Consider the following 14,179-nt stretch of genomic DNA (forward strand, 5'->3'; position numbering starts at 1 on the left):
TGGTTACTCCCCCAGCCCCTCCACATCTGTGCCTGGTCACTGCCTCTGCAGGCCCCACAGCCACCCACTACCTCCCTCCTTAGACAGACTTTGTAATTTCTGGACCATGTCCCACGTTCCAGACTTTTCTGTCCTTCAGTGATAATTTATCACCATTCAGACAACAGCTGGAACTATACCATATGAACCAAGCTTATGCTATTAGTGGAAGCTAAAGGCCAAATACCTGGCACTGGGGCTCGAGTTACCGATTTTCAAATTGTGGTGAGAAAAAAAAAGTCATAAGGTGCTACTGTAGCCGGGGCCCCAGTGTGAGCCAAGTCCCCAAGCAATGCACTCTCATCAGGGATCTGGCTGGAAGGGAGTGGTGTCCTCGGAGCCTAAGGGCAGGATGGGAGGGTCCGAGGGCAGTCTGATGGATCAGAGTGCAGATTCTGCAGCCACAAGGGCCTTGGGTCAGGCGTCCAGCTCCACTGCCTCGTGGCTAGTGACAGTCCTGGACGAGCTCCTCAGTCTCCTCTTTTGGGTGTGGATGCGAGCAGCCTTGGGCCTCTCGGGTTTCTTAGGCTGATCCATGCAGGTGACCAAGCACTGTGTGGCATGGGTCACATGCTCTGTAAGTGCCAGCTGCTATGTGGTGAGTCTCTCTAGCCCTGCGTGCTGGACACCTGCGTGAGCTGGTGGAGGACGGGGGACTGCATGGCTCCAGGACAAGGCACCTCGGAGTCTGTTCTCCACTGAAAAGCGACCCAGAGAGGGAGAGAGCTCTGCCGGCCTGTGACCCTGAGACACACAGCTGACTCTGGTGCAGCAAAGACCCTGGGCTGCAGAGCCCACAGCGTTCCCTCCTTGGTGGGGGACTGTCTGTGCATATGGGGCTGCCCAGCACCCTCAAATGTGTCCAGGGGGCCTTCCAGGGACAAGGCTGGGTGATGAGAGCAGGCTGGGAGTCAGTTACCCCAAGCTGTAGTGTGCACGGCCCACCCAGTGAAAGGCTGGCACTGCTGGGGAGCTCGTTACTCCAGAAAAAGAGATTTCGTGAAATCAATCAACTCTTGGAGGCTTTTCTCATTTCCCTCCTTCCTAAACCATAAAGTTTTCTCCTAAACATATGTGTTTTAAATATAGTCTTGGTCATGTTCAAGGGAACTGGAAGTCAGGCTGGGAAAATGTTTACCCAGTGTGTCTACTCGGGGCTTGTGGGTCTCCCCCATGATCTCCCAGCTTGTCCTCCACATGCAATTTTACTCACAAATAAAAGACAAGTAATAAAACACGTGGACACACAGATACCGTTAACACAGCCGAGATGACACAAGAGCAGCGGTGATGCTCTCTTCTGGCTGACAGCGTAACTCACTCTGGCGGGTGTCATCCTAACTCTCAGTGAGCACAGACAGACAGATGTGGGTGTTCTTCTGTCCTGAGCTCTCGCTGAAAGAAGGAGCTGCCTTGGGCCTGAGGACTGACTTCAGGGGCCCCAGGCAGGGCAGGCATGGCTCAGCATCAGCACCTAACGGACCTCTAGATGACGGCTTCATACGCTCGTGCCGTCTTCAGATGATCGTTTCTCGGTGGGGGGTGGGGGGCGGGCAGAGTCCTTTCAGGCTTCTTTGGTATTTCAGCAGTACGTAGTCAAGTCCAGAACATAATAAGGGATTCCCTGGTGGCTCAGTGGTAAAGAATCTGCCTGCCAATGCAGAAGATGTGGGCTCTATCCTTGGGTCCAGACGATCCCTTGGAGAAGGGAATGGCAACCCACTCCAGTGTTCTTGCCTGGAAAACCCCATGGACAGAGAAGCCTGGTGGGCTACAGTCCATGGGGTTGCAGAGTCAGAAACAATTGAGCAACTGAAAAACAACAATCTTTTAAGAGGGACACTAGTTGCAGTGAATTAGGGCCCAGCCATAGGGCTTCACTCTAACTTAATCACCTCTTTAAAGGTACCATCTCTGATTACAGTCACATTCTGAGGTTCAGTGGTTACAATACCAACATATGGATTTTCTGGGGACACATTTACCCCTTAACAGGGTGTTATCTGAAAGTGTGGCTCTTGTCTGCTGGTTGTTCAGTCGTGTCTAACTCTTAGCGATACCATAGGCTGCAGCACGTTAGGCTTTCCTCTCCTTCACCATCTCCCAAAGCTTACTCAAACTCATGTCCACCGAGTCGGAGATGCCATCCAACCATCTCATCCTCTGTCATCCCCTTCTCCTCCTGCCTTCAATCTTTCCCAGCATCAGGGTCTTTTCCAATGCGTCAGTTTTTCGCATCAGGTGGCCAAAGTATTGGACTTTCAGCTTCAGCATCAGTCCTTCCAGTGAATATTCAGGACTGATTTCCTTTAGGACTGACTGGTTGGGTATCTTTGCAGTCCAAGAGACTCTCAAGAGTCTTCTCTAGCACCACAGTTCAAAAGCATCAATTCTTCAGCACTCAGCTTTCTTCACAGTCCAACTCTCACATCCATATATGACCACTGGAAAAACCATAGCTTTGACTATATAGAACTTTGTCAGCAAAATGATGTCTCTGCTTTTTAATACGCAGTCTAAGTTTGTCATAGCTTTTCTTTCAAGGAGCAAGCATCTTTTACTTTCATGGCTGCAGTCACCATCTGCAGTGATTTTGGAGCCCCCCAAAATTAAGTCTGTCACTGTTTCCACTGTTTCCCCATTTACTTGCCATGAAGTAATGTGTCCGGATGGCATGATCTTAGTTTTTTTAATGTTGAGTTTTAAGCCAGCTTTTTCACTTTTCTCTTTCACCTTCAAGAGGCTCTTTAGTTCCTCTTCACTTTCTGCCATAAGGGTGGTGTCATCTGCATATCTGAGGTTGTTGACTAGTCTTATTTTTTTTTAATTAATTTATCTTAATTGGAGGCTACATTACAATATTGTAGTGGTTTTTGCCATACATTGACATGAATCAGCCACGGATGTACATGTGTTCCCCATCCTGAACCCTCCTCCACCTCCCTCCCCATCCCATCCCTCTGGGTCATCCCAGTGCACTAGCCCTGAGCACCCTGTTCTAACTAGAAGAAAGATATATAAGCTCAAGCATGACTCTTGAAATATTAGAAGTAGATGCCACCTTTTAAAAATATTAAAAAAATTTTTATTTATTTATGGCTCTTCTGGGTCTTTCCTGCTGCATGGGCTTCACTCCAGTTGTGGCAAGCAGGGACCTCTGGTTGACGTACGAGGACTTCTCATTGCGGTGGCTTCTCTTGTGGGGCACAGGCTCTGAGGCGTGCAAGGTTAGCAGTTGCCGGCTCCAGAGCACAGGCTCAGTAGTTGTGGTGCATGGGCTTAGTGGGATCTTCGTGGACCAGGGATTGAACCCGTGTCTCCTGCATTGGCAGGCAGATTCTTTACCACTGGAGCCAGCAGGGAACCAGATGCCAACTTTTAAATATATACCAAATAAATTCCTTTTCTTCTCTTAAATGATTAGTGATTTTTAGGGAAGGCAGAACAGCTCCTGGTAGCATTTTGGAAGATTTCTGGAAGTTCTGGTTTCACAATGACTGGCAGGTGTCACTTTAAGGCACAGGAATTGATTATTTCTGTGGCAGCCACATGGTGAACCACATTTAAAAAACTACAACTTGCTTTTTGTTCATATTTTGTAACTATAAAATATGTGATGTTATTATATTTTATAATCTGTATTACAACTTATAATTTACAAAGAGGGCATTACTATGATTTTTTGAATCTGTAGGTAAACTACTTATGAATTTTACATTAGAATCATGATGGTGGCATTACAAATTATTTGTTTTAAAACAGTGTTGTGTTTGACAGGGTTGGGGCTCTTTGCACCAGATGTTAAACTCCTAAGGGTGGGAATGTCTCTTCATCACTTTTCTTTTTCAAACTCTAAACCACAGGGGCTTATAGGAGGTGTTCAGCGTATAGCAGTTAATTAAGTAAATGCTTTCCACAGGTCTTCTGTTCTTACCACTGTGGAAATGCTGAGGAAGGAAGAATGTGAACAGCTCTGTGTCAGGATGTTTCACTTACAGCTGCAGATTTTTGGGTAAAGTACTCTTCATTAACAAAGGAGAATAAAGGGCCTGATGAACCATGGGGAAGGGAGGAGAGCAGCACTTTCTTGTCCTGAGAGGGCAGGTGGTCTCCTATTCCTGAACCCCCTGTCTCTACGGAGATTCATCTATAGCCTTGGTTCCAGGTCACGTGGAGTGGACTTGGAACGTCTTCCTAAATGGAGCCGCTTGTGATCCCAGCCCTTCCAACTCCCCAGAGAAAAGAAAGCTGATTTGGAGTCAGACTTGGGTGACCCAATCCTCACCCCGTGATCTAGGCAAACAAGCAGATCCGCTCAGCGTGGTAGTCACTCTGGTGCTGTGGGCCGTGTTCCTGAGGTGCTGACTCTGGGAGCAGCAGGAGAGGAAGGGGGAAGGTGGGCGCTACTGAAATCTTGTCGCAGGCCTCAGCTGACCCTGACCACTCTGCAGTGTGGGCTGCTCCAGGGAAAGAGCATGCCCTTGAGTGAGCTGGCTCCCCTCAGCTGAGAAGGGTGCTCAGAGGGGCTTGGGGGAGAGCTGAGAGCGGCCCGCGTGCCCGGGGTGGGGACATCAGGATCTCTGCTAGCGTCCACAGCATCTCAGATTCACTTGCCTGGGCTTCTTCAAGCCATCAAGTGCAGACTTGAGCATGTGGAGGTGAATGCTCTGAGTAACACAGGGTTATGGTATGGTTCTCTCTCTGACTTGGGAAATTTTTCTGTCTTCTCTTTGAAGAATTAAAATCTTGCTTTTCTCTTTTTTTTGTGAAAATAAATATGAAGATTGAAATAAATGCATCCAAAGCTGGAAGCGGTCAGTAGAATACCCCATCAGCAGCGGAGAGAGGACTTTTCTTTCCTGCCTTAACAAAGACCATTTTTCCCCTTATAAGATGAAGGTGATAAACTCCATGACTCAGCATGGGAACTCAGAACACACAAGACAATTCCACTTACACACTCTCCTTTCTACTACTTTTGAAGGTGATGAAGAAAGTAAAAAATAGTCTGTGGCAAGACAGCCAAACTAAGAAAAAAAAAAAGACAAATGACACGCACCGTCATAGCAGGCCTTGCCTGGTGCATAGTGGGCGTCTACGTTATACGTGAATCACAGCTCCTCTGAGCAGGGGGTGAAATCAACCTGTGAGAAGAGGTTGGGCCGCTTCTTCAGAGGCCAGCACTGTAATATGGTAATTCCATGATTAATCTATTTCCTTTCCATCTCATACAAGGGTATAAAGGACCAAAGGCTTGTCGTGCATGCATAACTGGGAAAAAACTCCCCCAAACCTTGATTGAACTATGTATACAGTGCTAATGGTTCATAATTTCTTTGTCTCAAAAGTGTATGAAACTGCATCTCTAACTCCTGATCAATGGAGCAGTTCTTGGAGCTTCCCAGATCTGTTTCCCGGGATATAATCCTTAGTTTGGCTTGAATAAAATGCTCTTTTCTTTCTTCTTAGCTTGATAGTTACTTGATTTTTTCATTGACCAAGGGAATTGTCAAATTCAGCACTGCAGTGCATCAACTCCCTGGGCTGTACTTCATCTCCTGGTGGTTTTCTCCCCCATTCTTGCCAGACGCTTTTAGGAGAAATGCTCAGATGGCGTCCTCAGACGACCTCCTGCATTCAAACATTTCCTCGGCTGAAAGACTTAGGTTCCTTATTCAAACTAATTTCAGCACTCAGACGATCCAAAAGGCTGGTGTTTGTTTTTCCGACTAGGAGGAGCTTTATGCTTTGGGGCCCGAAAAATCTATTTTGATTTCAGTATTAGCAGCTGAAAAATGTGTGGTACAAAGGGCATAACACAAGCAGCAGATTTAAAGGAATATTTTTCATGGTTTGCATGCCACGGAGGGTCTTTCATCTCATGTTCACACCAGGCTTTTCTATCTTCACAGAAAAACATCTGAGTTCTGGTGTTCATGGCCCTCTGCCTGTAGGGCAGAATGTTCAGATTATCTGCATTGAATACAGTTCTCAGAAACAATGTCTCATTTGTGTCCTGCTCAGAGTGGTTCCGGAACCTCCAAGGCTCCCGCAGAAATTTCTTCACAGGTCGGCTGTCTCTTAGCATTCAAACTTTGCACTTTGATTTTCCTGGTGGGTCTCTCAGGCAGGACTTTGGAAGGCAGATGACCTTAGGGTGGTGTGTGTGCTCAGTCGTGCCCGATGGTATGACCTCATGGACTGCAGCCCACCAGGCTCCTCTGTCCGTGGGATTTCCCAGGCAAGAATCCTGGAGTGGGTTGCCATTTCCTCCTCCAGGGGATCTTCCCCACCCAGGAACTGAACCCGTGTCTCTTGTGCCTCCTGCACTGGCAGGTAGGTTCTTTACCACTGTTGTAAGATACGAGCAAATAGGCGGTAGCCATGCACCCAGCAACTTCAGAGGAGCGGTGGGGGCTGGGAGGGTGCAGCTCTGGTGACGGGCCTGATGCGTCAGCTTCTTGTGTGGCTCTTTCATACAACAGCCTGTGTGAGACTCCTCCATATTTTGGGGGTGCACAGTTGTGGGTCACTCCCTGTCTTGCTGGGTGGGGTCATTTTAAACCTCCCTCCACCCCTGACTGCTTCATCATCAGAACCTGTCAGTGTGATCTTCAGCAGACAGAGCTAAGCCTGCTCCCCTCGTCTCCCCACCCCAGGCCCTGCCATGCTGCGTGGAGGCTGCATCATCCTTGGCATGCGCCGGGGGTGGGGGGGTGGGGGTGTGTGTCTTCTCACTCTGTTCCCTCTCCCCTCCTGTCCTGTCTGCACAGGTGGCCTTTAAAACAGACTAGGGCCTGTTAGGGTGATGCCCATGGCTCACGTGGGCTCACAGGGCCCCGCCTAACCATGCCCCACCATTATGTACTCCTGAGCTCTTTCCCCTTGGGCACCTCAGTCAGGTAAATTCCTACCCACCATTTCTCAGAGAGGCCACCTCCCCAGCTGCCCTGTCCATATGGAAGCTCCCTGTCACTTCATGCACGGTGACAGCCACGCCCCACATTAAACAACGACTCCTCGTCCCACTAGGCAGTGGAACCCTGGCCAGGTCTGGTTGCCCTCCTGCCCCGGCACAGTGCCCGAGAGGCAGCTCTCCACGTATTTCTGGAACCTACGACGGATTACAGTGTCAGGGACATCACGACGTTTAACAGAAAATGTATTACGGGGACTTTCCCTTAAAGCTGTATGATCCGTGGCTTTGCAGCTGAAAACGGGCAGGTTGGGTACCAGGAACTCTGAGTGCTGTCCAGCCCCTTCAGTCCCTGGGGGCAACCAGCCCCTTCATGAGCTCCTCTGGATAAAGTGTTTTCCAGAAACACAGCCCCTGAATTAGAAGCGGCATGGACACGATGCCTGAGCCCCGGCCTGAAACTGGGGCACCGACTCCATCAACGCACGCAGCATCCATAGGGAACAGCGTCCATGCCAGCCGCACTGCCTCCCTATCACTGCAGCTCATACATAATTTATTCAGAAGTTGTGAAGCAAAAAGAATGACAGAAGAAGCTGACCCAACTCTGAGTTGCCAGTGGCTTTTTAGGCCACAAGAGGGAGATGTTTAAACTCCAGTTCAACATAAAGAAACAATTAGAAGAAATTGGCAATCATAAGGTTGGCCAGATGGACACCTATTTATATGATGTTGACTCCGGAATTCCATTTATTTTTAAACTACAAAAATTCCAATTCTTTTTGTCTGCAATGTAATTTGCATTTTAAATGGCGTTCTTAAAGATAGAGAATTGTCTGCCTTAAAATCCAATTTTAAGTCTAACTAGTGTGCGGAAGTGTAAGTATTCAACGAAGTGACAGAGACGAAAATTCTTTTCTAAATGAATCTTTTTTTTCTAAAACAGCCTCAAGGACGAAATCAGCTTTCTTTAAAAACTTACTGCTTCAGGAAACAGACTCCAAGACGCGGAGAACAAACCTATGGTTGCCAAGGGGGCGGGGGTGCGGGGCTGGATTGGGAGTGTGGGGTTGGCAGATGCAGACTATTACAGATAGGACGGATCAACAAGAGCCCACTGTGCAGCACAGGGATTCCATTCAGTATGGTGATAAACCACAGTGGGAAAGAGTACGAAGAGGACTATATATACACGCACAACTGAATCACTTTGTTGTACACCTGAAACTAACATAACAGTGTAAATCAACCATAGTTCAAAAAAAAAAACAAACTTAGTGTTTCTTCCACTAATTTAAAATATTTACGCACCTGTGCCAATCACGATTTTATTTATTTATTTTTGGCATGCTGCACAGCTTGTAGGATCTTGGTTCCCCGATGAGGGACTGAACCCACACCCACAGCAGTGGATGCGCACAGTCCCAACAACTGGAGCACCAGGGCATTACCTATCACAGAATTTTAAAGGAAACGGACAGCCTGCGGCTTGAGAATCTATTAAGAGCGCCAAGTCTAACCACTGACGTGTTTACCTACCATGAGTTCATCTATAGTCGCTGCACCTTCCAGCCCCCCGGCTGCTCCGAGGCCATGGGTGAGGTGTTGAAAGGGCCTGACCCAAGGGCAGAAGAAGGCTTTCTGAGAAGCACACGAGAGAGTTGAGGGGTGCTGTGATGGAGCCAAACGACCGTGAGGAGGACAACACTCAGGGGTGTCGAGCAGTCCAGGTTCCTTGCTGGGAGCGTCATAAGGATCAGCCAGTGATGATGCTTCAGTTCAGGGATGAGAAAACTGAGGCTCAGAGAGAAGGTCTGAGGGTCTTGTATTGAGTGTGGGGCTGTGACTTGAACCCCACCCTTGAACAGAATTCCAGTCAACTGTCAAGTCTGAGGGTTGCTCAGATCACTGGGCCCTGGAGAACATGTGCCCAGTCGCTAAGTTGTGTCCAGCTCTTTGCGACCCCATAGACTGTAGCCCACCAAGCTCCTCTATCCATGGGATTTCCCAGGCAAGAATACTGGAGTGGGTTGCCAGGCCCTCCTCCAGGGGATCTTCCCCACCCAGGATCGAAGCTGGGTCTCCTGTGTCTCCTGACACACAGATGGATTCTTTACCACTGAGCCACCTGGGAAGTCCCCAGGGAATAGATTATTTCCTATAATGGACCAGTGCTGTATGCTGTTACCCTATTGAGAAGAGCAGGATTCAGCCAAGGCTCTCTTCTTCCCCTAAAACATTCTGCCCCAAGAGGAGAGAGGAAAGCCTTCATGGCGTTTCAAAGGCAGCTATTTCTGGAATGGCTGTCAGTGAACAGTAGATGGGGTAAAGATGCCGGCTTTCTGCTGACTCAGCAGTGTGATGTCCAGGCTTGTGGGAGCCCAAGCTCACCTGAATCTCCATGAACACACATCATTTCAGGCTCCTAGGAAGTCATGGAACGTGCTCGAATCAGATGACTTGTAAAAATTCCTGCGCTTTCCTGTAGCTGCCCAGAGCCTCAGCGTGTGTCTTGAGTGTGTCCATGGGATGCGAGGAGACAGCTTAAGATCGTCTTCCTGGCTCAGGTGGCAACGGCAGAGTCAGACCCTCCTGCTGCTGACCGCCTGTGTCTGCGGTCGTTTGCTCCTGACCCTGCTCTCACCCCGACTCCTAACAGTGTGTCAGGAACAGGCTTTTTATTTTTAAATCTTGTATATTTTTGCAACCCCCTGCAAGTGCTGAATTGGTTAATATTTTACATCTGCTCAGTTCATATTTTATAAAATAACTAGTTCTTTAATACTGGCATTAAAGAATCCTTGTTACATGGTTGGGGGGGAACCTAAAAAACAAACAAACCAATTTTGGGGCTCCTTTAAGTACTTGGAGAACATTGCTGGTTTTTCTTATCAGAACACCTGTAAGAAAATGGCACTCCTAAATATGATTACATGACCATTTCTCACCCTTTATATTTTTCCTGGTGCACAGCACATATTTATTGATGAATGAAGCACCTGGTGTTCGGGCTCAGCTTGGTCGGGACACAAAGCCAGACGAGGATGAAGATCGAGGCCAGTTGTGACAGTGCCTGCCCTGTGGACACTGAGGTTAGAGCCACAAGACACTGGGGCCAGGATGACTGATCCTCGGGTGAACCAACTTCCACAAGTCACTCCGGGGAGATATATTGTTCTTTCTCCCTAGGCTGGCACGTGCGGCTCCTAAGGAGACCAGGAGCCTTAAATATGCAGGCTCCTATTTAATAGAAAATAAAACACCAGTGGCCTACAGACACTTTTTTACAAGTTTAAAGTTCTCAACCAGAAACTGCTGTCATGTGCTTTCATCAGCAACATGCTGGAATATTTTTTCCACTGGCATGAGAGTCATGACTCCCATTCCCTTTTTCCTGTCAATTTTCAGCAGTCTATCTCCTGTCTCCCACGGCCAAGCATTTGTTTTGGAATATGACCCTTCAGTGTCACTGTAACAATACCTGAAGATGCCGCAGAGTGCTGTCCCCAGAGATGCAGAAGACATGCCCTTCCCTGACGGAGCACACATCGCAGTGGGGGCGGGAGGGCAGCAGAGGGGGTGTGGGGGGACTGGTGTGAACAGCACTCTGGGAGCGGGAGATGAGGTCCCTCCGGGGCAGCCTTGAGGGAAAACGGGAGGCATCAAGGAGGGCTGCACACAGAGGACGGCGCTGACGCAGGTCCTGGAAGAACAAGCGGGCGTGACGCCGCAAAGCTGAGCGGTGCATCTGGGACGAACCAACAGCCCGGTTTGCCCGAAAAGTAGGTTATTTCAGGGAGCTAGTGGAGATAACACTGCTCTGGGGGAAATAAAAATGCTCTGCGAGAACTCTGTTTGAGGAGAAGTTTGGATTTAAGTCAACAGGCAGCGGGGACGCCTTGCTAATCCCTCAGCAGAGGAGCTGTGGGTCAGATAGCCACCACGGTTTTGCTGTGGGGCACTTCTGAAAGAAAGACACAAACTGCGGACCAGCTGGCTGCCCTGGACATCTTGTTCATGTCAAGGACCACTCAGCTCTGCTGCTGAACTGGCTGTCCCGTATCGCCTGCATTTGTTTTTCATAATGTTTGATTTTCACCTAAGAATTTTAAGTTGAAATATAGTTGATTTACAATGTTGTGTTAGTTTCAGGTATAGAGCAAAGTGATACACAGACACACACACATATACGTTCATCCATATACATATATGGGTTTCCCGGGTGGCTCAGTGGTAAAGAACCTGCCTGCCAATGCAGAAGATGTGGGTGCAATCCCTGGGTCAAGACGATCCGCTGGAAGAGGAAATGGCAACCCACTCCAGTATTCTCGTCTGGAGAATCCCACGGACAGGGGAGCCTGGCAGGCTACAGTCCACGGGGTCTCAAAGAGTCGGACAAGACTGAGCAACCAAATGACATTCTTTTTTGGATTCTTTTCCATTATAGGTTATTACAAGTCCTTGTGCTACACAGTAGGTCCTTGTTGTCCGTTTTACACATAATAATGTGTATACGTTCATCCCAAACTCCTAACTTCTCTCCCTCCATCCCTCGTATCCGCTTTGGTAACCATAAATTTGTTTCCTGTGACTCTATTTCTGTTTTGTAAATAAGTTCATCTATATCATTCTTTTTAGATCCCACACATAAGTGAGATCACACGGTATTTGTCTGTCTCTTAGTATGATCATCTCTAGATCCATCCATGTTGCTGCCAATGGCATGATTCTCGTTTTCACTGGTTGCCCTTTCCACATGAACACTGCTGTGTACATGGCACGGAGGCTGTAAAGTGCTGCTTAAGGAACCCTCATCAGAAGACCGGCAGTGACATGCATTGGCCTCACAGGAAGTGTGCTGAGCGATGGAAGCCAGATTCAGAAGAGGACAGACTGTGGGAACATGTCCACAGGACATTCCGAGAAAGCCCAGATGGCAGCGGTGCAGACCAGTGTCCCCAGGCCTTGGGCTGGGAGGGGGCCTGACATTAAGGAATTCTTGGGGTGATGGCACCCTTTTGTATCCTGCATGTGGTCATTACAAGAATCTCTGCATATGTTAAAGCTCAGAGAACTGAAAGTGAGACGTTTTACTGTAGGTAAATATAAAATACAAATAATAAGAAAAATCAGGTTAATTATCTTCAGTTTTTTAGAGATAACACTTTGTTATCCAATTTGCCAAGAACTAATAATTTTTTTGTAATATATAGGGAAGACTGCATATAAAATTTAATATACAAATAATTATACCAGCAATATATAAGTATAATTAATATATTTAATCAGAGTAATTAATTATCTAACTATGGCTATCAGAAGAAAACTTGCTATACCACTTTCCCGCCCCTTTCTCCAGCTTTGGCGCCTACAGGTGAATTGGGATTCTTTCCTAGCACCCTGTATAAACATAATGGGGAACCAATATCTGAGCTTCACTTTTCCTGGGATGGCTGCATCCTTTCAGCACTGCCACTCAGAGAACCGCTGGTGAAAACTGCAATTCTGAGGACCCCCCTGATGAACTGGAACCCTCTCTTGCAGAATGAGCCTTAAAGCTAAAAGCTGTTAAACTGGAGAAGGAAGTCCAAGATTTAACAGTGAGATACCAGACAGCTGTAGCTGACAGTGAAAATATAAGAAGGCGAACCCAGAGATGTGTAGAAGATGCCAAGATATTTGGAATTCAGTTTCTGTAAGGATTTGGTGGAGGTCGCAGACATTTTGGAGAAGACTACAGAGTGTATTTCTGAAGAAACAGAGCCTGCGGACCAGAAGCTCACTCTGGAGAAGACCTTCGGAGGATTGTCACTTTTAGAAGCAAAGCTGAAAAGTGTGTTCGCCAAACACGTTCTGGAGAAGATGACACCCATCGGTGACAAACATGACCCTCATGAGCATGAACTCATTTGTCACGTGCCAGCTGGTGTTGGGGTGCAGCCTGGCACCGTGGCATTCGTAAGGCAAGATGGCTACAAGCTTCATGGCCGCACCATTAGACTTGCCCAGGTGGAAGTGGCAGTAGAGTCTCAGAGAAGACCATGAATGGGCCCAGAGGAACTGCATGTTCTCCCAGAGTGCAGTCACCTGTGATTCCTTTATTTATTAAACTAGGTTCGTATTGTACATGATGTACTTCACGTGATCTGTTTTGGATTTAGTCATATTGGCTTTATTTCTGAGATACTCTATTGATTTAATGTGACCTGTTTGGTCTCATCAGAAGTCCTGCCATTGGGCATTTGAACAATGTGACAAGTGTTCCTGTGGCCTTATCAAAATGTGTTGAAGAAAATTATTTTAAAATTGGTACTCTGATGACTTTCAATCCAAAATCTTTTTTAAAGGTGGAAATGAGTTTTATGTTTATGTGTTTTCAACTAAATGTTCATTTCTGGTCCCTATAACAGAAATTGAATACGATCTTGAATTTGGTGGGAAGAGGAGGTGGTAGGGATTGGTTTAACATTTGGGTACTGAAATGGTAAAGCTTAATAGCTGTATGAATTTAAATCATTTGGATTGATTTTTATGCACATAGATTTTCAGAGCCTACTCTTTTCATTTTATTTTTCTTCTAACCGTCTTTTGTCCTTGTAGCTTCTGCCAGGTGGACTTCACATTCACACTCATTTCCCTTTTCAAATCCCATTTACAAGGCTAAGGCCCCAGGAAAGACTTGGAAGACAGAGACTGGCAAGAAATCAAGATACCAGGTCCCTTGCAAGCAAGTCTGGCCAAGAAACCTTGTGCTTTCCTTGCTGAGTTGTCTTCAAATTATTTTCAGCCTCCCTGGGTGTATAATCATTTCAGGGAAATTGAGGCAGCCCCAACAGCTAATGACCTAAACTGGTCTATGCAAGTAGTTTACCACAATTTCTCTTTCCACTGGCCCTTAAATCCTCTGCCACTTTGTCAGATTTATCTTGTGATCCTTGATTAGATTATGTAGGGAGGCGGAGAACTAAATAGACATTTCTCCAAAGAAGACATACAGATGGCTAACAAACACATGAAAAGATGCTCAACATCACTCATTATCAGAGAAATGCAAATCAAAACCACTATGAGGTACCATCTCACACCAGTCAGAATGGCTGCGATCCAAAAGTCTACAAGCAATAAATGCTGGAGAGGGTGTGGAGAAAAGGGAACCCTCTTACACTGTTGGTGGGAATGCAAACTAGTACAGCCACTATGGAGAACAGTGTGGAGATTCCTTAA

At 47.1% G+C, this 14,179-nt stretch overlaps 1 pseudogene; it reads left to right on the forward strand.

The window, feature by feature from the left end:
- The first annotated feature begins 11,858 nt into the window (after nt 1–11,858).
- Nucleotides 11,859–13,910, forward strand: LOC133253358 (grpE protein homolog 2, mitochondrial-like; annotated as a pseudogene).
- Nucleotides 13,911–14,179: the final 269 nt, after the last annotated feature.

This window comes from Bos javanicus, chromosome 8 (genome assembly GCF_032452875.1).
Source record: "Bos javanicus breed banteng chromosome 8, ARS-OSU_banteng_1.0, whole genome shotgun sequence".
Lineage (NCBI taxonomy): Eukaryota > Metazoa > Chordata > Mammalia > Artiodactyla > Bovidae > Bos > Bos javanicus.